Source organism: Hemitrygon akajei, chromosome 3 (assembly GCF_048418815.1).
Source record: "Hemitrygon akajei chromosome 3, sHemAka1.3, whole genome shotgun sequence".
Classification (NCBI taxonomy): Eukaryota; Metazoa; Chordata; class Chondrichthyes; order Myliobatiformes; family Dasyatidae; genus Hemitrygon; species Hemitrygon akajei.
In genome coordinates, this window is record NC_133126.1 from 167,206,619 (window position 1) to 167,231,277 (window position 24,659).

Here is a 24,659-nt window from a genome sequence, read left to right on the forward strand (position 1 = left end):
GCATTTTGCCGGTACCCATTTTCAGCTGGGTGAAGCAGTGTGTGGTTAAGTGCCTTGCTCAAGGACACAACACAATGCCTCGGCTGGGGCTCGAACTCACGACCTTCAGATCACTAGCCCAACACCTTAACCACTTGGCCACGGGCCACACTCTGGTGCCCCTTCCTCTTCCCTTTCTCCCATGGTCCACTCTCCTCTTCCAACAGGTTCCTCTTTCTTCAGTCCTTTACCTTTTCCACCCTACCACTTTCCCAACTTCTCACTTCATTCCCCCCACCCCCCACCCCTCCAACCTGCCTAGATTTACCTGTTGCCTTCTAGCTTGTACTCTTCCCCCTCCCCCATCTTGTTTCTCCTTAATTTCCAGTGCTGATGAAGGGGCTCTGACCTACTGACTTCCTGCAGCATTTTGTGTGTGTTTGTAGCCAGGCAAAGTGACCGAAGCCATGAATGACAGTGATATCTTCAAACATTATCCTACACTACATTTGGACATGAAATTGAATTGCCAAGACATTGGAAGTAGTGTACACACTGTAGACACATTAGGCAGCATGGATTGTGTAAGTCGAAGGGCCTCCTTCTGTGCCATATGACTCCATGATTATGAGTATCAGCCAAGGCAAGGACAGGAAGAGGATTTCCCTGGAGCTGGCAACAGTAGGAGGCTGATGGGTGAGCACAAGAAAATGCTTGGTGATGGGGTCGCCAGTGGGAAAATGTGTCTTCCATTCTGGTGAAAGATTAGCAGAGGCCTGCTGACTGCTGCACAAGCTACAGTCTACAAGGGGGTGCTTGCAAAGAGCCATTGCAGTCTGCCTGTCAACTCCCCAACAGATTACTTCCATTGCTGAGGCACCGCCCTGGTCCATAAAGAACAAATTTGCTTTCATCTTTCAAGAACAAAACATTTCTGTTCACAGCCCTGTGGTTCTGCCGGTCCACCGCTGTTACCAGTAAACCAAACAAGCTTATTGCTGTCACCTAAACAGAGAACATTGCAGCTGTGCTTTCCAAGCCTGGAGCTTCTCAAAGTCGTCCTCCAATGCTGTCGGTAGTCTCCAACAGCCAGGCTGAAGACACAGCCATAGGACTAGATCGGGATCTCTTCCTTCTGCTCCTGCTCTGCTGCTACCAATTTTGTTGCTGGCAGCCAACATTGACCCAAAGAAAGAGCAAAACACCGCATCTTGCCACCAACTCTGTCAAGTACTTCAGGACTCCTCCGGTGTGGTTCCTGCCCCAGAACTTATTATTCCATCATGGTTTTCACTCCACACCCGCAGCTCAGGACTGAATGAGGATTGCACTAAGGTCTCCATTGCTGTGTAGCTGAAATGCAGCAAGCTTTCTCAGTTAAGACCACGTACAGAACCAACAGCCTCTTGTAGGACTGTACCAAAGGCCACAAAGAAACAACCGGTCACTAACATGCATACAGATGATAAACACCTTAAATGACACCAGCGGGGTGTTCAAACCGCAAACACATGTTCAGCCGCTCGAGTTACGGGAGGACATTAGCTGGAGCATTGTGCTCTAAAATGTCAGGCTGGCATCAGATCAGCAACTTCAGCCGTGACATTGAATATGTCTACACTAATTACTCCTGCCATAATGTGAGACTCACCCCACCAACGTGGCCAAGCTGCAGGTAGAGTTGGAGTCCTGAGGGCACTCATAAGACCACAATTAATCATCCCAATTTCCCATCAGCAATTTACCAAAGCTGGTCCAAGACTCTTTCCAGCAATGCCACTAGTGGGTAGGCAAGACTTTGGCTGGTTTTAGATTTATCTAGCCAGGACACTAAGATCGAATTCAGACTTTATTTATTGTAGTGCAAAGCAGGGATCTAACTGAACTAACAGCTTTACTGGCCCCAGGAACATCAGAGATAAAACAACTGGCTAACTAGGAAGTTACTGCAAACGTCTCCCACCCTTCCATTGAAAAAAAATTCTATTTTTAAAGTGTCATAGGGCAGGCCGTTAGAAGCTTCTATGACAGTTGAAATAGAGACGTTTATGTTACAGTTTGCAGTACATCTGCCCGAGTTGCCACTCGCTTTGTTGAACACGTATCAGCATCCTTTTCAGCCGTGTATACTAATCCTAGAGGTCCAATTATATTGAAAAGTTCAGCAATTGCCAGGCTGAGAAGAGACATTAAATATTCAGTGGTTCACCAAATGGTACTTGTTCGTGTCATTGGCTTAATCCTGCTTACTTGAAGGGTTATAGAGTTGTCATGAATTTCATAACTATAGAATAACAGACATGATCATGTTACAATTGTGATTTATTTTGGTGAGCTATTAACTGGACTTTATGTCACAATGAAAACACTGGGCCATATATTTGACCCGGTGCCCAATTTTCACCAAAAAAAATTGTCACAACAGGTGACAGTGACTATTTCTTCTTTGTCTTTATTTTAGCCTTAATTACAAGATGAAATAGTCTCACCTTCCTTGCCAAATATTATTTGAATACAATAGGTATAATCCTATTTTATTGCTTATTTTTTAGTATTTTTCAATTTTGTTTATTTGTGCTTTTTGCATTAATGCAGTCTAAGATGCATGGAATGATATTTTCCTTCAATAGTTTGTAGATGGTAGAGGAAAATTGTTGCCCAAAATACATAGTTAGGAACAGTACTGTACAGCTTGGTAAGTAATAGATTTCTAAAATATAATGAGTGACAACTCCAGCATGAATCCCTTTAACAAGGACCAAATGATAACAGTTAGACAGTGGCTGGACTTCAGTTCTGTGTTGCATGCAAAAACTGACTGCAAGTACTGTGTAATAATGACTAGGCATTTCTGCCAACGACCCCTTCCCTCCCCACACCCCTCTCCTGCCCCTGGGCCATCCAGATTCTAAAGCACGTAGTATTGGGCAATTTACAACAATGTACCTTCCTATAAACATTGGGTGGGTTTGTCCTGTCTAAATGTTTAAAACTTCAAAACTTGAATGAATGGAAACAAAAGTGCAGAACTATGATAACTTGGACTAGACAGGACTAAGGTATTTGGCCCTTTGAGCCATTTCACCATTCTTCAAGATTCTTGCTTCAAGACATTCTTCCCTTCAACAAAGGGAAATACCATCCATTTCCTACATCTGACCTGTGAGAATTTTGTAAGTTCTGGTGAGATCTCCTGTACCTTGCGGAAACTCTAGAGAATATGGAATACTCAATTTGAGACTGTGGATTTCAACTGTAGCAGTCCTAAACAGGAATATTTGATGATTCCATTTGGAGCTGCACACAGAGTTGTCACTTATCAGCACCATTTTTTAGATGCTATTGTCAGTGATATTAAAGCTAATTCTGCTTCTGATTGTCCTCATAAAGCATTTTATTGCCCATTCTATATTGCCCCTTACATGGAGTGGCATTTCAAAACTTTTTCAAGACTATTTCAAAAGGCAGTTAAGATTCATATACATTGTTTGGTCTGGAGTAACAGACAAGATTCAAGATTTAAGATTGTTGAATGTCATTTTCAAGAAACACTTTAAGATAAAGAACACAATAAATGAGATAGCTTACATTCATGTTTATGTCCATAAAGTGACAAAGGAGAGTCTTTACATAAGGGGACTTACAGGAAACGATGAAGGAGTTGTGGTGGGCACTTTGTGGGGCTGGATTAGTGGGTGTAGTTGCTGATCAGTTTACTGCTTGGGGAAAGTAACTGTTTTTGAGCCTGGTGGTCCTGCATGGATGCAGTAAAATCTCCTTCCTGATGGGAGTGGGACAAACAATCCACGAGCAGGGTGGGAGAGATGCTTTGTGATGTTACTGGCCTTTGCCCGGCACCTTTCTGTATATACATACTCGATGGTGGGTAGGCTGGTGCCAGTGATGCATTGGGCAGCTTTGTTTCCCTGAAGGATATCAATGAAACAGATGGGGATCTAAGCACAATCCAATACTTTCTAGTTCTTACTACTGATACTAGTGTTTAATTCTGGATTGATTTAATTAAATGAATTTAAATTCTTCATGGTGGGATCTTTCAGTTAAGAGCATTAGTTCAGGCCAATGGATATTTGTCTAGTTTTGAAGCATTTTAACTTTATATAAATCTTAAACATTTCGATAATTTAATTAAGTTTTAAAAGCATTTAATATTTGGAAATGTTTTTCATTATTGGAGGCATTTGAAAATTTTCATATTATTTTCAGGAGCGTGGCTTCCTCAGCTGTCAACAGCATGGTTGAGACCTGCCTCATCCTGAAGGCTCTGAGAGGACTTCAATGATAAAGAAGGATCTGGCCTTCTTAAAGCTAAGTGCAGTTCATAATGGGCGGGAGAAGAAGAGTCAGGGGTAGTCAATAGTTTTCGAGAAAATTATTTGATTATACAATTGCATCTAGACGACCAGAGCACACAAAAAAATGCAATGGCCAAGCCTTGCTAAACGTTAATATTAGAAGTTTGGCACTTTCATGTTTGTGATTAATAGTGATTCGTGTCTTTTTTAAGGTGTTTTTAAAGAAATATTTTATTGAACTCTCATAAATAATCACAGTTTAAATGCTTTATTCCTGTGCAATAAAAAATCAACATCAATTGTCTGTAGTTGGCCTTCTTCAAGATCATTCATTTAAATCAAACAGTGTAACAAGTAATGAAGTATATTCAACAAAAGCAAAAACCCATTTCTAGTTTTAAGCATTTTCATTTCTCGTTATTGCTTTGCATTAGTTGGTGTTGAATATTATTAGCAAATGACACCTACAGATATAACAAGGACTGAGATCTTGGGAGGATTATAACACAAATACAACACAGCTATTCTCTTTCATTGCCCCATGAGCTTCAAATCCTCCAGCACCTGACTACTTTTATTCTGTCCCATACTAGTTCACCATCATAGTGCCTCAAAGTTATATATCTAATCCCAATCCTTTCTCCCTTTTGTTTATACTAGCTTCAACACCAAATGCTAACCTAACTATGGTTTCAAACCTCTCACCCACTTTAGATCTTGCCTTTGGAAACTTTTCTGCCGACTAGATCCCACTAACTGGAAGCCTTCCTTGAATGCACTTAACTGCTTTAGCATCTCGTTTCTGAATCAGAGAATTACAAGTATGAATCACTGATAGAAGGCTGAGCTCATTATCTAGATGAGTGATTTTACTTCCCTCCTAGATCTGCCAGCTGCCAGTCTATTTTAGCAGCTTGTTTTATATTTTAACTATTTTGCTTCCACGTTATCGTGTTCTCAACAAATGCCCCTACAAAAGGACAAAAGTCAGCATTTATGGGCTGGAACAGCACACCAGTAAGAAAGTGGCTCAGTCTAGTACTGAGATAAGACCTTTCCCCTACCTGATCAATCGTCTACCATCTCCCTGTAATCCTCTTTCTGACCCTTATCCACCACAGTGCCTCCCTCCCAGACCCTCACTGCCCCTAGAAAAACAAGCCAAGAACCTGCAGCCTGTCATGGCAAAATTTCCACTGTGCCTTACATTGTATTTTCTCTGGATTATGCTGTATATACCATGGAGTGTTCATATACAGACTGATATTTGAATTCCAAACTCAGGAAGTTCTGCATTGCCAGAAAAATAAAAAGGCTGCCATTTTTACCTAAAAATTAGTTTTTGTAATTCCAATTTAATTATTATGCAAAACATTTTGAGCACTTCCTCTATTGTGTTTCTCATGTTGAGTCAGAAATACAAGGTTACAAGCAGGGGGAAAGTGTTGTTTGATTGGATTCTGGAAACTAAATTCTATTCACTGTTGGTTGGCAAATAAAGAAATAAACTTATTCCCATCAAATACAGTGGTTAAAATAGCTGCTGTAGTTGCACAATAAACAATCTATTGAATATAATTACTATTTTGCCTTTCAAGTGTTTCTCCAGAGCAAGTTCAAAAGTTTATGCTGTTTTGATCTCTTTGTATGAGGTAGTGTAATTCATTGCCCGCGTAGTGATTCATGACATGATACTGCACAGAATGGAGCCACTTAGCCCATTGTATCTGCATCAGACTTGTTGGTAGAGCTATCCAATTAGGCCCATTTTGTACATTAGAGCTGCAAATGATTTCCCTTCACAAGGTTCACAGGTTTAATTCAAGATTCAAGATCCATATTGTTTATTGTCATTCTTCAGTAGTTGTGTAAAGGAGAACAGAATGATTGCTACTGCAGGTGAATGTTATCACCTTTGACTCTTTATATGCGCCAAAACTATTATCACATTTCACACCTTTGTAACCTCCCTATGACTCAGCCTCAGGTCATCTGCTGAGACCCTCATTGGGACTTCTGCTAACTCTAGACTTGGCTATTCCAATACATTACTGGCCAACCTTTGTTTACCCTTTGCAAGTGACATCTTCCAAAACTGTGCTGTCTTATCCAGTCATCTAATCCCATTTACTGATTTCTGACCTTATTGACCCCTCATTAAATAATGTTACAATCTTATCACAGAGCATAGAACATAGAACAGTACAGCACTGTACAAGCCCTATGGCCCATGATGTTGTGCCAACCAATATAAACCTACTCTGTGGTCGATCTAACCCTTCCCTCCTACACAGCCCGTAACTCTCCATTTTTCTTACATTCATGTGCCTATCTGAGAGTCATTCAAATGTCCTTATTATATCAGACTCTAGCTCTCCCCATTCCAGGCATGCAGTTCAGGCACCCACCACTCTCTATGTTAAAAACCTAGCTCTGACATACTCCCTAAAATTTCTTCCACTAACCTTAAAAGAACGTCCTCTTGTGTTGGCCATTGCCACCCTGGAAAAAGGATGTTGGCTATCCAATTTGTGTCAGCCTCTCATAATCCTATACATGTCTATTAAGTCGATTCTCGTCCTCCATCACTCCAAAGATAAGAGCCCTAGTTCACTCAATCTTTCCTCCTAAGACATTTTCTCTAACCCTGGCCGCATCCCGGGCAAACCCCTTCTCTACCCTCTCTAAAGCATCCATGTCCTTCCCATAATGAGGCAATTAGAACTGAACACTATACTCTGTGTGGCCTAACCAATACCTTGTGGCTCTAGTACTCAATCCCCCAACTAATGAAGGCCAACACACTAAATATCTTGAGTTACTAAAGTCATTGAGCAATACAGCACCAATACAAACCCTCTGCCCAACTAGTCCATACCAAACTGTTCCCAATTTCCTGTGTTCGGCTCATATCCTTCTAAGTCTCCATGTATCTATCCAAATCCCTCTTAAATGATCCTATTGTACTCTTCTCAACCATTTCCTGTGGCAGCTCATTCCACATACTCACCATATTGTTTGTGAAAAATCGCCTCTCAGGTTCGCCCCAAAACCACATCCCTCAGTTCCAGACTCCCCCAACCTGGAAAAGATTGTCACTATTAACCTTATCTATGCCTCCACTATTTTAAACACCTCCACGTGTTTGCTCTTCTTTTCCATCATTCATTCTTCTTAACCATCCTATCAACTTGCATAGTAACTTTGAGGGATCTGTGGGCCTGCACCCAAATATCCTCCTGTTCTTCCACATGAAAAAGCATGCTGCCAATAACCCTGTACCATGCCTTCAAGTTCAATCTTCCAAAGTCTATCACTTCACACTTTTCTGGATTGAACTCCATCTGCCACTACTTTGTCCAAACCTGTATCCCATTGTAACCTCCGACAACCTTCTACACTATCTACAACACCTCCAACCTTCGTGCTTTCCTCAAACTTCCACTTCCTTGTCCAAGTCATTTATAAAACTCACAAAGAGCAGGGGTCCCAGAACGGTTCCTAGCAGAACACCACTAATCACCACCCTTCGGGCAGAATATGCTCCTTCTACTACCACCTTCTGTGGGCAAGCCAATTCTGAATCCACACTACCAAGTTTTCATGAATCCCATACCTCATGACTTTCTAGATGAGCCTTCCATGAGGAAACTTGTCTAACGCCTAACCAATAATCCACGTGCTACACCTCCAGAACTCTACCTCCATCAATTTGTTTTGTCACACTTCGTGAAAATCGATCGCTTGTGAGGCACCTCCCCTCACTTCCTGTAGCACGTTACATTCATCCCTGGGTACTTACCTATCCTAATGTTTTTCGAAGCTCCGACATGATCTCTTTCTTAACCTCAACACACTCCAGCACTGTTCTATACTGTCCTCATGGTGATCAAATTCCCTCTCCCTGGTGAGCATTGAAATATACATTAACGATCTGCCCTTCCTCCTCCACCTCCAAGTACATGTGTTGGTTAGAAACTAAATTGTTATTTTTCTTGTAGTTTAACTTTCCTCATGCTTGCTTGCATTTTTATATGATCATCGATTCATGTGTAATTGTTCACTGAATTTTGAGTGATTACGGTACAGCTAATTGTGTATTTTCCTAGCTGTTTCTCTGCAGCCTGTGTCATGTCACTGTCATGTCTCGTAGTTGTTCCTCATCAGTGGAATGTCTCTTATCTGTCTAGTTTGAGTTGGTTTTTAGTATAAGATGACCATGACTTCTTGGTTCTTTGCTCTTTTCTTTGTTCTCATGCTCCACCCTCTCTCCCAAGAGTGGAGTTGTTATTTTCTTAGAACCATAGAACACTACAGCACAGTACGGACCCCTCAGCCCTCCATGTTGTGCCGACCCATATAATCCTTAAAAAAAAGTACATAACCCTCCATTCTTGTTATGAACACTTAATAAAATTGCTGCAACCACAAAATTTATGCCTCATTCTTGACTTGCAAAAAAGCTTCTGGATTATAATATCTCTAGATCCAACACATGTTTCTCCCTTTATCCTTGAGAGGCCCTACCATCATCCTAGTCATCCCACTGTCCTTTACACACATGTAAAATACCTTGGGGTTTTCCTTAATCCTACTTTCCAAGGACTTCTCATGTTCCCTTTTTGTTCTTGTAAGTCCCTTCTTAAACTTCTTCTTTCTTGCTACCTTATAATTGTCAAGAACACTACCTGATTTTTGCTTCCTAAACCTTAAGTGTGTTTTATTTTCTCTCTTGACTCCATGTTCCAGCTCTCTAGTGAAGTATAGTTCCTTTTTGCCATCATCTTTTCCCTACCTTATTGGGACAAACCTATTCAGGATCCCATGCAAGTGGACCCTAAACAACTTCCACATACTTCCTTGCACTTCCTTGAGAACATCTGTTCCTAACTTCTGCTCCCAAGTTCGCACCTAATACCATTGTAATTAGCTCTCCCTCAGTTAAAAACTTCTTTCATAACATCTCCTCCAATCGTTGTCATTGTCAATGATGTAGGTTTCGGAGTTGTTGTCACTATCTCCAAAATGCTCTCCCACCAAGTGATCTGTCACCTGACAAAGTTCATTGCCTAGTATTAGATCCAGCTTGGCCTTTTCTCCAGTCAGCCTGTCCACACATTGTATGAGGAGTCCTTCTTGGATGCACCTAAACCTTTTGCACTAAGAAGGTTCCAATCAATATTCATATTATTGAAGTCAGTCACAACAACAAACATGTTACTTTTTGCATCTTTCCAAATTCTGCCATCTGTGTTGCTCCTCAGTGACTTGGTGGCTACTTTGGGGTGGGAGGAGGTGGGAAGAAGGTGTTGATAGAATACTCCCAATAGAGTGATTGCTCCCTTCCTGTTTCTGACTTCCACCCAAATTGACTCAGTAGACAACTCCTCCATGATGTCCTCCTTATGTACAATTGTTTTCAAACTTTTGTATCCCTCTGTATTCCAGTAAATACGCCCAGCCCTACAGTCCTTTAACATCTCTCTGTATCTCAGCTCTGTTCTCTGAATCAACCCAAATCTTAATCATCTTTGTTTCATCACTAGCATTTATCCCTTCATCTGTAAAGACAATTCCACTGCCCTTCCTTTCTCCCTTCTACTTCATTTCTTAGAACCACTATGACTAAACTTTTGATTTATCTTCCTTTTTATATCAATAGGACTTGGCATCATATTTTGCTCAACTACTGTACAGCTAATCACTTTGTGTTGGGTTGCTACGTTGTAGTAAAATATAATCACAAGCTATGCACGTGCAAGTATTTATCCAATTTTTATTTCAAGGTTAACACTAAACCACCTTCCACAACACTATCAGGTACTGTAAATTCACTGTGTAAAATAATGCTTCCTCATGTCACCTCTGGAGCTTTGCCAGTAACTTTCCGCCTAGACTTGTTTTTGGTAAACCTTCTCAGTGAAAGAGTTAACCTCATTTTCTTCTCTATCACTACTCTTTGTGATTGATCAAATCAGAGGTGAAAAACTCCATGACTCCAGCCTTCCAAGATAAATGTAGTCCCTTGCTCCTGGTACCACTCTAATAAATCTCTTCTACACTTTTCCCATTGTCTTGACAACCCCTCTCAAAATATGAACTGAACCCCAAATGAGGCCTAACCATTTGAAAAAACTAGAATTTATTTTGTACTCATTATGAAGAGATGGGTTGTATGTTTTCTTTCCAACAGCTTCTCAATGATTGTCCCTTTCAGTTGGAGAATTTCTCTGCTTTAACAACAGAAACCCTGCTACTTGGAAAAAGATTGGAGAAGAGCTGTTGATGAGAGAAGGGCAATGTAGCTCAGCCTCCACGTCTATTGACAGCTCCCAGTACATTGAGAGCAGAATCAGCTGAGCCACCTGTTTGGAAATGCTTTGCGACTGAGAACAAGGCTCGGCAGCTCGGCTATGAGAACAGGTCAGCAGCAAGGGCCTCAGAAGCAGAATGTTTCAACTGATAAATGAGAGCCAGACAAGTATGAGGCAGATTAGCGGGGTGGATTTAAAGAGACAACCTCCAGGGTGCTTAATTGAGTGCCAATGACCAAACAGAAGCATCCATGTAAAGAAGAAGAAATCTTCTGGGGTTAGGTGAAAGGAAATCCAGAAAGCAGATATTATAGATTAAAACCTTACAAAAGATTTTTAATTTGTTTGTACATCTTAACATAGAGTTTCGTTGCTTACCTATTCCAAAATAGCTTCTGGCTAAAGCAACCAAGTCTTAGTCTACTTCACTGTCATAGAAATTTCAAGAGCATGCAACTACTTGCAGACACAATTGTGTTTTGTTTTGGAATTAACTCTCAGCATGCGATATAGCAGCTGTTGTTTTTACATATAACATCGTGTGTCATTGAATACTCCCATTGCAATGCCACCTACAGATACTGCCTTGTTGACATTTTCATAATGACCTTTTAGTAATTCATCCACAAAGTGTGGGTGTCACTAGGGAGGTCAATGTTTATCAGCCTTCGCTAATTGCTGGTCAGAAGGTGATGATCTGCCTTTGGAGCAAATATACATCCGTACCCTGTCAAATTGGGAATTCTGGGATTTTGACCCAGACATCATATTTGATCAGCAATGTATTTCCAGATTAAGATAATTAGAACTTGGAAAGGATATTGAGATGATGCTGCTTTTCTGTACAAGTTGCCCTTGTCATTCTAGGTTGTAAAGGTCAGGGTTTGGAAACTTCGGTTAGAGAAGTCTTGCTAAGTTTCCACAATATACTCTGTGGCTGGCACGCATTTATGCACAGTTAGTATTTGTGAACATATGGATTAGGAGCAAGAGAAGGCCACTTGTGTCCTCCAGTTTTATTCACCATTTCACTGTGTCTTTGTGAATTTAATTGTAGCCTCATCTCTACATTCTCCCCTCCCTGTGGAAAACTTTCTCCTCTTTTATCAAGAATCTTCTAACTATAACTTTAAAAAATCTGAAAAGTCTGCTCTCACGGCAACTCCCTATTTTTAATCAGCGACACCTGGTTCTAGACTCTCATATAAAAGGAAAGCTAATCTCTATATACACTTAACAAGGCCCCTCGGGATCATGTATATTTCAATTGTCACCTCTAGCTCTCCCAAAATCTGGAAAAAGTCACTGTGCAAACTTTCCTCATACCTACCCAATGAAGGTATCAAACCTCCTCTGAGCTGCTCTCTATGCATTACATTTCTTCAGTAAGGAAACCAATGCAGCCCACAATACCCTCATTGTGATCTCACCAGGAGTTACGTTCACCCAGGCAAATAAGTACCCCTTTAGGGTATGGTAAAGCTTTGGATGATGGGCCGGGATCCATTTGCCACCAAACTGTCAGCCTCTCACTAGTTCTTGCATCCACAGTATGAAAGTGTTTGGCTCAGTTCAGATTCCGGTTAATGAAAAAAAAGTGCAGTTGATACAAAGTTAACAGAAAAAGATTAGCTTCATTTCAGAATCAAAATCAAGTTTGATATCCGTGGCATACGTTGTGAAATTTGTTGTTTTGCAGCAACAGTATATTGCTATATATAATTTAAAAAGCTATAAATTATAATAATGTGTATAATTATATTAAATAAGTAGTGCAAAAAGAAAGAAAAAAAAACATAATGATGTAGTGTACATGGGTTCATTGTCCATTCTGAAATCTGATGGTGGTGGGGGAGAAGCTGTCCCTCAAATGTCGAGTGTGCGTTTTCAGACTCCTGTACATCTTCTTGACGGTAGCAACAAGAGGACATGTCCTGGGTGATGACGATCCTTAATGATGGATGCTGCATTTTGAGGATATCCTCAATGCTGGGGAGGCTAGTGCCCATGATGGAGCTGGCTGCGACTGTTGCTATGGTGATGCAACCACTTAGAAAGCTCTCCATGGATCATCTGTAGAAATTTGTCACATCTACACCAAAACATTGAAATATACTGAGAAATATGTTGCTTGCATCAAATCAAATAAGCGAGGATTGTGCCCGACAGTCCACAGGTGTTGCCAAGCTTCCAATACCATTGAATGTCAAGGATATGTGGTCTACTTGTTTGGCATAGCATTTGATTTTGTCTTCTGGACTAGTAATATTCCCTGCTAATAATCAGGCCATATCTGCCTACTGTTAAGGCCGTCTTGCTTGTGGACACAGACTTCTTTATTACTTAAGGATTTGTGAGGAGTGTGTGCCCTAGGCAGAACTGTGCCAGTTATGACCTTGACCTTGGAAACTTCCTATTGCCTTCAATGATACTGAGGTTCCTTGATTTTGTACCTGCTGAAATGTTGCCTTGAATTTAAGAGCCATCTCACTTAATTTATTTTTGGAATTCATCTCTTTTCTCCATGCTTGGATGAAAATGGAAATGATGCCGAAGGCCAAATGAGCCAGTTAGAACATAAGCTAACAAGCAGTGAACACGCCATTAGTGATTAAGGACTGCTTGACAGCGATATTGGCTGGGCTTTTCACCACTTTGTTAATAACTGGGAATGGATTGATTGGCTGGATTGAATTTGTCTTGCATTTTGTAGACCTAATATGTCAGGGCAACTTCCCATTTTGTCTTGTAGATGCCAACATGGTAACTCTGTCAGACTGGAGATATCATCAGAGATTCAGCTCATTTATAATAACACTTCAGATATTGACAGAAATTATAACCTTTGTGGCACCCAGACTTATAAAGCATTTCTTGAAATCGATTAAAGTGAACTAATATGGCAGAAGGTCAAGCTGACATGGTGGTTATCATTTAGCGAGCAGAAATCCCCCACTGCAGAAAAGAAACAAGATCCAAATCTGCTTCCATAGTTTATATGCCTTGTCATGAAATTTCCCAATGGCAATCTGAATTAAATGTTGAAATAAAACTTAAGAGCAAGTAGAACTCCAGAAGGCTTTCCCACGAAGGCAAAACACAGACTGTGAATTGACTTTGTTGATACAAGCATTAATATCAAGAATTCAAGGCATGCCATATAGCCATTAAAATAACAAATAACCACAACAACAGAATGCTACATTATGTAATGCTTTGTTTAATCAGAAATTATTTATAAGAAGCACTAATAGCAACAGGGATACGGATCACCCTCTGGATAGTATCATAAATGCCAACCATTAAAAGAGGCTTGGTAATATTCATACTTACAAAGAAGACTGGATCTGAAGGCAAGACAGTGGCTATATTTCATTGGGAGTTTCAGAACATTTGATTTGTCAACTAAACCACTCCAAAACTTCTACAAATGGACCGTGGAGAGCATTCTGACCGGCTGAATCACCGTTTGGTATGGTGGATGGGTCGGGGGCTGGGGCGGCTACTGCACAAGATCAAAGTAAGTTGCAGAAATTTGTAAAATTAGTCAGCTCCATCATGGGTACCAGCTTCCATAGTATCCAAAATATCTTCAAGGAGTAGTGACTTAGGAAGGCAGCGTCCACCGTTAAGGATCCCCATCACCCAGGACATGCCCTCTTCTCATTGTTACGATCAAAAAGGAGGTACAGAAGCCAGAAGGCACACACTCAGTGATTCAGGAACAGCTTCTTCCCCTCTGCCATCCGATTTATAAATGGATATTGAACCCATGAACATTACCTCACTACTTTTTTGTTAATTTCTGGGTTTATTTGCACTACTTGTTTTAACTTAACTATTTAATACACATATATATACTTAATGTAACTCAGTATTTTCTCTATATTTATGTATCATGTATTTCATTGTGCTGCTGCCGTGAAGTTTACAAATTTCACAATATTTGCTGGTGATATTAAACCTGATTCTGATTCTTTTCTTTGTATACCTTGATTTCAAAGGAAGGAAGAATATTTTTTAAAATGCTCCAATTATGAGAGGGACAACAGAATACGAACAGCTTGGGAAGAACAGGAGGCTAATCTACAACAACAATGGAAAGAACACGCAAGATTCTGATGCAAAAACAGTTAAATGATCTTTATCCTTCTGACTTACTTTGGTTCAGCAACATCTAAACTATCCATGTGGATAGATGACTCGGGAGAAGAGATTAGAAGGAATTTAAATGTTTTACTTCTCTGGGATCAAACTGTAGTCCTCAATTTACACAGCACCTACAGTATGAAAGAGGGGCTCAGGTCAGGTGTATCAATGGAGCAATAGGCAAAATAAAACTCTGGGTAGCAATGCAAAACAAGATTAAAATAGATTCACCAGCTTGCCACCAAACTATTCAAAGATAACATAAAACATTAAGAATAGCAAAGTCCTTTTGAACAGTTTGGTGGCATTTTATCAATTGGATAAATCCAAATCTACTTTGCATAATATAGAAATTTCTTAAATATAATTTACATCCTTCCTTTGAATGAGCATTCTGAACTGACAAATGCTCAAAACTGCAGTAATATAATTTAAGTTTCTTTATTTTAGACAGTACATTTGGATATTTGTAAACACGTACTGTGGAACAGTGCAGCAAAAATCCAGGGCAGGTACAGACTGTGGCTGGAGCTTAGTAAATATATTCTGAGTTCAGAACTTACGAGAGATTAGGTTTGCTTTGAAACAAACTTACTTTCCTTATTGTTCAAGTATTATCAGGCATAAAAGATGGAGCAGTCAATGGATTTTCGCAGAGGGAAATAGTGGACTGTATTAACTATTTAGCAGTTGTTAAGAATGTTGTATAATTCTCCTTTAAGAACACCTTTTAGTGGCAAAGAAAACAGATTGAAATATGTCAGTCATAGGACATAAAAAGCAAGCCTCTGCAGACTTGCAGGTGTCTGGTTTCATTACTCCAATGAACTATAGCTGCTGATGAGTTTCCCTTGTACTTTTGGTTTCCGAGTACATGTCTGAATGCAGTAAAATTACTCAATTAAACACATCTGTCCCTTCATCAAGAAGTTTTGTTCCTCTTTGTTGAAAGCCGATATTAACCTGCCGCTCTGAATCCACCTGGGCAATACACTGGCAGATTGTTTACCGTGCAGCTTAGTCAGAAGTCAAGGGTCAAGCTAGCTTCACCAGTGTCAGTTTTTTTCCTCGATGCACAATTAGCTGTGGAGCAGATCACAAATACGCTCTAATTACAAGTCAATTATTGTAAATGTTCAAGCTCCCAAAGGGAATGAAGGGGGAAAAAAAACCAACCAGCATGAGTACATGAGTATTAGGAACAGGAGCCGAAAATGCATTACTGCAGACGTTGGGACTAACAACCTTTAGGCAGTTGCTCCAGATTTCTTCATACCTGTAAAGGGTTTCCATCTGTAGCTGCTTTGGAACTGCATGTCCCATTAAAGGAGGCAGTTTGAGCCAATATCAACTGAAATAAAAGTGGTCTGCGGTAAACAAAAAATTAAAACAACGAATTCCACACAAAAGTAAATGCTTACATGTAACCAGCAGAAAATTGCTTTCCTCTAAGACTTTAATTTCTTTGATATAAAATGCCAAATTTAGTTGTTTTTGTCACATATCGTTTATAATGCTTTTTCCTAAATAAACTTGTGGTGGGTGTCATTAGTAGACCTGAAGCATAAACATTCGCTTTAATTGACATTAACAAAATGACAAAGGATGTAAAGGAAGAATTTCTTATGTATGTCAATGACTTGGACTACAGGATTAATGGATTTGTGGCTAAATTTGCCGATGATACAAAGACTGGAGGAATGAGTAGTGTTGAGAGGACAGAGAGCCTACAGAGAGACTTGGATAGTTTAGGAGGATGGGCAAAGAAGAGGCAAATGAAATAAACACAATGCTGGAAAGTGTATGGTCATATACTTTGGTGGAAGAAATAAATGGGCAGACTATTATTTAGATGGGGAGAGAATTCAAAATGCAGAGATGCAAAGGGACTTGGGAGTCCTTGTGCAAGATACCCTAAAGGTTAACCTCCAGGTTGAGTCTATTGTGAAGAAGGCAAATGCAATGTTGGCATTTATTTCTAGAAGTATAGAATTTAAGAGCAGGGATTGGATGTTGAGGCCCAATAAAACACTTGTGAGACCACACGGAGTATTGTGTGCAGTTTTGGGCTCCTTATTTTAGAAAGGATATACTGACATTGGAGAGGGTTTAGAGAAGGTTCATGAGAATGATTCCAGGAATGAAAGGGTTACTGTATGAGGAATGTGTGGCAGCTCTTGGGCTGTATTCCCTGGAGTTCAGGAGAATGAGGGGGGAATCTCATCGAAACATTCCGAATGTTAAAAGGCCTAAACAGATTAGATATGGCAAAGTTATTTCCCATGGTAGGGGAGACTAGGACAAGAGGGCACAACTTCAGGACTAAAGGATGTCCATTTAGAACAGAGATGCGGAGAAATTACTTTAGTCAGCCAGAGGCAAATCTGTGGAATTCGTTGCCACGGGCAGCTGTGGTGGCCAAGTCATTGGGTGTATTTAAGGCAGAGATAGACAGGTTCTTGATTAGCTAGGGCATCAAAGGGTACAGGGAGAAGGCAGGGGAGTAGGGATGACCAAAAGAATTGGATCAACACATGATTGAATGGCAGATGGGCCAAATGGCCTACTTCTGCTCCTATATCTTATGGTCTTAATTCATTCATGTAGTTTTGACTGATCATATCTGAATATCTTACTTAAACTCCATCAGAAACCCTACAGATTTTAAATTCCAAATATTGGAATAAAATTTAATACAATGAACTGAAAATTAATGCCATTTTGTTTCTAGAAACATAATTACAGTATTTAGCTACATAAAATGAGTATGTTGGCCATATTTAAACAAATAAGAACAATACCACCTTACTATTTTTCTCCTGTTTCATGATTTTAATTAAATCCTTGAGTCAAGAAGTTTGTTGGTTTCCCATCCAGTTTTCAATATACAGTATCTCCTGATAAAGATTTACCGAAACACAAAAGGATTAAGGAATATTATGATAAACAACTTTATTTATTTTTTTCAGCTCAGTTTGTTTATTTTACATTTTGATATTTGATTTTATAAGATTTCCATGATCATTTGTTTACTTTCTGATAATTGGATCAAATGTTCTGGATAGTTTTAAAATACAAAACTACAAATAAAACAATAAACAGAAAATGCTTAAGTCTCAAAGAAGCAGCTTGCTTTTCAGCCTCACCATGTTTTGAGATTGTAACATAAATCAAGAATATTGTTCATGCACTTGGAGTCTCACTGAGAAGAATCCTGATCAGATCTCAGTCTAAGTGCCCGGTTTGTTCAGTTGTCACGTATGCTCTGTGTCCTGAGGCAAAGTATGTATGACTATAACTTTCAATCCTTTCTAAATAGGATTATACCAGCTGAGAATTGCAGTCGTTAATTTGAAGAGGAGGAATAATTAAGGATATATGTGAATAGAGAAAGTGAAGTAAATAAATATACAATAAATTCCTAGTTAAGGAAGTTATTGATATCAAAACATATATATCCCTAATTTTGATTGTTCAAATTTCAAAAATAGACATATCTCTAAATAAATCCTTGATGGGGGGAGATTATTTTTTTATTTAAAAAAAGGTTAAACAACAAAAGGCAACTTAATAATTTCAGAGATCAACATACACATTATGTTCACAGTTTATCGGTATTATAGCACACAGAGAGCCAGGTTTGATGCAGTTCATTCGTCTGAAAGTATGCAGTTGAGTGCTCCTCTGCTGAAAGTATTCCAGTGTCTGAGGATTAATGCTTATCTGCACTGATTGCTCACACCTGCATGTCTCAGCAGTTTGACGTGGTAACCTGTGTTCTGCTCCGCGTGCAATCAGCCATGAATGGGTAAGACCCTCATCGGCGATGTCTTGTGCAAACAGACTCATCCAACAGGTTGGACCAGACACCTGCATGCAAAGAGGAAGGAAGAGATGCAATCAGAGATTAGATTATCTATGAATATCACAACCTTCTATCTGCAATTACAAGGCTGATCCCATTAATCAAGATTAAGCCACGAAGAAGATCATTGTATTACTGAAATGTATTGATGCTACTTTGAAAAGTTCAAGTTCTGAAAATTAGAACATAGTTAAATTAACATAAAACTTTGGATCAGCTTTGAAACTGGCTGCTCTCTAATCAGAATCATTTCAATGCTCAAGGGGAAAAAACACATAGGCTTCTGACATCAACAAATGATTTAACTAAATGTTTGGTGATGTATATATAACCACAGCAGCAAAACTCTTCTATATACACTATAGACACATTGGTGACCACACATTCATTTCACCCATACTTTCTCCCTACTTGCTTCCGATAAAGATTTCATTTCATTCTCTCTGTCCCCCTATTTCTATCACATTTGTTCTGCTGACCTCACTTTCCAGACCAGTGTTTCCAATTTGTCTTCCCTTTTCCTCAAATGTATATTCCCTCCCACAATAATGGAAAAGGGCAAGAAGACAGATGATTCAGGAGGAAATGTCTGATCTTCTGTGAGCAGATATTTAATGTGAGGATTTAAGTCCTGAAAGATCTCTGGATTCAGAAACCTGTCTGTGAGACAGATCATCCTGTACATGAGGGGTTGCTGAGAAATTGACACCCATCAACTGTAACCATTAAATTCCTTGCATGTCTGATCTCACCCTTTCTCCACACACCTAGAACCAGGATAGGGTCCCTTTACTCTCATCTTCCACTACAGCTTTCAGCAGACGAAACTTTAAATTTCTTCAACATAATGGCACACTAGAGGGATCTTTCTTTCTTCTTCCCTTTCAGCATTCCCAAGGAACCATTCATCATTTTTGGTAAACTTTTCTATCTTCCCCAATACCCACTCCCCTTCTGGATACTGGAGGGAGAGGAGGTAAAGGGGAGGGTGAACCACAAGAGATGATACACCCTCTCCTTTACCTTCCCTCCCTCCAATAGCCAGCTCAGCAAGCCCCCTTTCTAGGTGAAAGAGAAATTTGTTTGCACATTGATTTTGATACATTGTATTTTCAGCTCACAATGTGGTCCTTACATTGAATAGCTAACCACTTTCTCATATTTCATTATGATGCAGAAGGATACCTTTCAGCCTACGGAATCTAAGTCAAGTCCACCTGGGACTCTTGCGTTCAGTTCTCCTTGAATTTTCAGTCTCTTGTCACATTAATTCTCTGATTCACTCCTGGACTGTTCTAATGAAGCTGAATGAACACAAAGAATATGTACAAAATGAAGGGAGGGAAGTTTAGGGGAGACATCAGGAGTAAGTTTTTTTACACAGAGGGTTGTGAGTGCCTGGAATGACTTGCCAGGGATGGTGGTGGAGGCTAAAACATTAGGGGTATTTAAGAGCCTCTTGGACAGGCTCATGGATGAAAGAAAAATAGATGGTCATGGGGTAGTGTGGGTTTAGTACTTTTTTAAGGATTATATGGGTCGGCACAACACGGAGGGCTGAAGGGCCTGTACTGTGCTGTAGTGTTCTATGGTTCTATGGAAAGGAAGCAGCTTAGCCAGGCACATTACAATACTGAGATTAATCATTTAAGATAATCAATATTCTAGTGTTCTTTTTCTCAGATTTCCAACATTTACTACACTCCCATTAGTCAGATAATTACTCTACATTTGCACTTCCTCCAGACTTTTGATCCCAATCATAACCTTTATCCCCACGAATCTTTCAGCTTGCTGTTATTTAATCTTTGCTGCCTTCTGCCGTGTCAAACACTTTCTGTTTCACTCTTCCCTCACTCTCCCTTTTGTCTGCACCGTGCTTTAGTTTAAACATTTCTAGTTCTTAGGAAAAGTTATCAACCTGAAATGGTAACTCTACTTTTCTCTCTCCACAGATGCTGGCCGACTTTTTGAGCGTTTCTGACAATTATTCCTTTTATTTCATTTTATTCCATTGTGATGCTCCCACTTTATGGACTCTTAGCCTTGATATTTCACGCTCTCATTATTTATTGCTATATATTTCGATTTGCAGTTGGATAGTTTGTTGCCTTCTGCACTCTACTTCATCTTTCATTGATCCTGTTATAGTTACCATTCTATAGATTTGCTGAGTATGCCCACAGGAAAACAAATCTCAGTGTTGTATGTGGTGACATATATGTATTCTGATAATAAAAGTTACTTTGAACTTTGAAAATTTGAGTGGCTCTCAGACAAATAAACACACATGAACATAAATGCAGATACAATTTCAGCCCAATTACAATAGCCTTAATTGCTTCCTAAAGGCTTTTGTCCTACCTAAGCTTCTTAGCAAGGAAGTACGCTACACATGCTATTAATAATTTAGATGGAAAATAAATATTATTTTTGAGCAAACATGTTGCAGATTAAATTCCATGGGAAAAATTACTCCACTTGTAGCAACACTCTCTGCAATATGGCTAATTCCTCTTTCGAGATAGTCATGCTGTCAGGAAAAATGATGTCATGCTTAAAGTAAAATCACATAATATCAGCATGGTTACTGCTCAGTAGGAGGTTATTTGACTCATTGAGTCAATGCTGGGTCTTTGCAAGAATAATCCAGCTGGTTCCACTCTCCCACCCTCTTCCCAAAGCCCGACAAATTCTTTCTGTTCAGATAATGATTCAGCTCCCTTGTGAACTATTAATATAGTCCCAGAGCTACCTCTGCCAACTTACTTCAGATTTAACCATTCATTCTGCATGTTATTTTCCCTCATGTCACTTTTAGTTCTTTTGTTAATCACCTTGATTTTATCCCTTAATCTTTGACCCCTGTGACAACAGAAACAGTTTTTCTCTTTATGCTCTGTCTATATAGACATCATCATTACAGCACAGTACAGGCCCTTCAGCATATGATGTTGTGCCAACCTTTTAACCTACTCTAATATCAATTTAATCCTTCCTTCCCACATAGCCCTCTATTTTTCTATCATCTATATGCCAATGCCAATACTTTCCATAATCTTAACAGCTCTAACCAATATTTTCAAAATTCCTCATTCTTCATTCCAACCAATAGCTAAAGTCCCTTATTCATAGACTAATTTTAGTAATTCATCTACAAAAACATTTCTCTAGAACAGTTACACATTCGTTATGCAAGGCACCCAGAACTAAACACAATACTCCAGTTCAGTTGAACCAACGTTCCTCAGAATTCCTCGTTTTGTACTTTATACCATTTCATATAAAACTCAGAATTCTGTATTTTTAACAATTTTCCTAACCTATCTTTCATTCGACTTTCATTTAACTATGCATAAAAGTCCCTCGTTTCTGTATCCTACTAGAACTGTGCCTTCCAGGTTATATGGCTTCTTCTCATTCTCCCTACCAAAGTGTAAGCCTTCACAATTCTCAGCATCTGATTTCAGTCTTTAACTACTCAAACATTCCACCATCTGACATCACCTTGGAGTCTCTTATTATCCTCCTCTGTCACAAACTTAACTTTTTCAACAACACAAATCTGGGTGCATTAGACTCGTTCACATTTAAATGTAGTTCTGCCATTTTGTTTCTCTTGAACTTACTGAAGAGGAAATTTGGGAGATGTACTTGATCTAATAATTGCAAGTTAAGATAAAGTCACTGATGATCAGTCTTGTGGGCTGGCCTGCCTTGCCCCTAATCTATAAAATGGGTATGATCTTATCTTTACTGGAACTGATGGAATCAACTTACCGATCTAAGCCTTTCCAAAAACAAAGTGACAATGCATGGTGGCCTAATGAAGCATAATTTCATTTTGTAGGCTGGTTAGAATAAGCCCAACCCACAAAAAAGCAGATGCCAATTGACAGTCCACAAAGCCCCCATTGCAGACTTTCCCAAATGATAAAGCAGAACAGGAGATGCTTTGGAAAGGCAATAAACATGTGATTTAACCAATAATCAAAATAGCAAATCAAATAAACAATTAACTTTAAAATAAGCAGATTTTAATTAAAAACTTAAGGTTTAAAGCTCTAAAGTAAATAAGACACATAACTAAACAATCCAACGAATTAAAATTAATAAGTCATTTTTGCTCCATTCAAACGAATTGCTCCTGCAGTCAATCTAACCAGGCAAAGGTTCAGTCCAGAACTGCTAGAAATTTCTCCCATTGCTAGAAAATAGAACAAATCAGTGCACTTGGGAGAACACTAAAACAAGGCCACCAAGTTTTTCTGTGTAATCAAGGGAGGCCTAAAATTCTGGGTGAAACTGCTGCCATTTCTTCAAGATCGTGGCAATTATGCCGAATTCGTTCAGTGACACAACACAGTGTAGTCGGTGAAGTCTAGGGTAACAAACAACCTGTTGGAGGAACTCAGTGAACCAAGCAGCAGCCTTGGAGAAAACGGAATCGTCAGCACTTCGGGTCAAGACCCTGCACTGTAATTCTTTTCTTTTTTTCACTATTTTGGATTTCACTTTATTCCTCTCAACTCTGAATTTCCTACAACCATGTAAATCAAAGCAAAGAACATGTTTCCTAATGATTCTGAAGAAACATTGACAAATTCAAAACACAATTGCAAAGTGCTCTGCTTACGTGTTACTTATCCCACTTAGGTACATAAAAAACATCATGACATAATTCCAAATAACAACTTTTCTTCAGCCATTTGTTTAGAGGCTAGCAGCCAATTGAGATGTGAAGAATAATAATGATCTTTAACACTTCTCAAGCAGGTTAATTGATATAAATGTCACAAAGTTAATGGGAGTAATTTTCACCTTCACTGCTTGGATTGTAAACTGCGGGAGTAGACAGATGTTGGTTTGGACTGCCCCATTTTTCACTTTCATTATTATGGTCAGCAATCTGCTCCACAACAGTTTGCCATCCAAGAAATAAAATGAAAATATCCTTCTACTCCATACCTACAGAGCGAAAACTATTTTTAAAAAGACAAAGTTCAAAATGCCTATTAATCCTCTTCAGGTTGGTAATATTATTATGAAGAAAAGTTGTAACGTTTATAAAATATATTAATTTGCAAGGCAATTGTTGGTGAAGAAATTAGTTAAATAGAAGAAGCCTTACACTGGACAAATGCGTGATTCCTATTTCAAATACATCAAAAAGATGTCTTACATGGCACAATATGATGAGGGCTATAGTGAATAATGTAGAAGACATGAAAAGAGCAAAAGATGCAGTTTAGAGAAACCATGATGGGGAAAGAGAACATTAAAGAAAATCAAATTTATGAGATATATAACTCCAGTTAAAGGACTTGGAAGTCTTGACACATGGGTGATCAGACTGATTAAGGGAATGAATAAGATTACCCGTCGGGTTTGCTGCTCTCCTTAGGGCTATCACTTTAAGGAGAATGTGGACTGACTGGTAAAAGACATGCAGTATGAAGAAATGTGGAAGAAACAAGGAAAATCTCAAGAAGTAAACATATTAAAGACCTATACAAATTACACTGATTAAACATAATAGACTATAATATTTTCTGCTGGAGGTCAGAAATTGTACAGAAAATAATACACTACCCAAAGGAAACATCACAATGCAAGGCTTCTTTTGACAAAAGGTGAGTTGAATTCTTGTCACTGTAAAAATCTACGAATGAGAGTAACTGACGCTATATAAGGACAGAATCAGAATCTGATTTATTATCACTGACATAAGGTTAAGGAGCAGGAGATAGCCAATCAGCCCCTCCAACTTTGCTATTCAGTAGGATCATGGCTAATACAACCTTACCCTCAGCATTAGCTTCTTTCACTCCACCTATGTACCTGAACTTATTTGACATCCAAACTTCTGACAAGCTCTGCCTTGAGTATATTTAATAAATCTGCCTCATTGTTCACTGGAACAGAAAAACGTAGAGTATTGGCTCTCTGAGATTAGAAGTTAGACCGTAAGACCATTTCTTTCGAACTTATAGTCTTTTAACATCTTTGGACTATTTTTACCATGCCCATAGTCTG

At 39.1% G+C, this 24,659-nt stretch overlaps 1 protein-coding gene across 3 annotated transcripts in view; it reads right to left on the reverse strand.

Moving 5' to 3' along the window:
- Window positions 1–17,699: 17,699 nt before the first annotated feature.
- sox2 (SRY-box transcription factor 2) overlaps window positions 17,700–24,659 on the reverse strand; it is a 172,578-nt gene continuing 165,618 nt past the window's right edge. For all 3 annotated transcript variants that reach the window (XR_012098388.1, XR_012098389.1, XR_012098387.1), the window contains one exon: window positions 17,700–18,628. The gene's annotated coding sequence lies outside the window, so the exon portion shown is untranslated. The remainder of the gene's footprint in view (window positions 18,629–24,659) is intronic.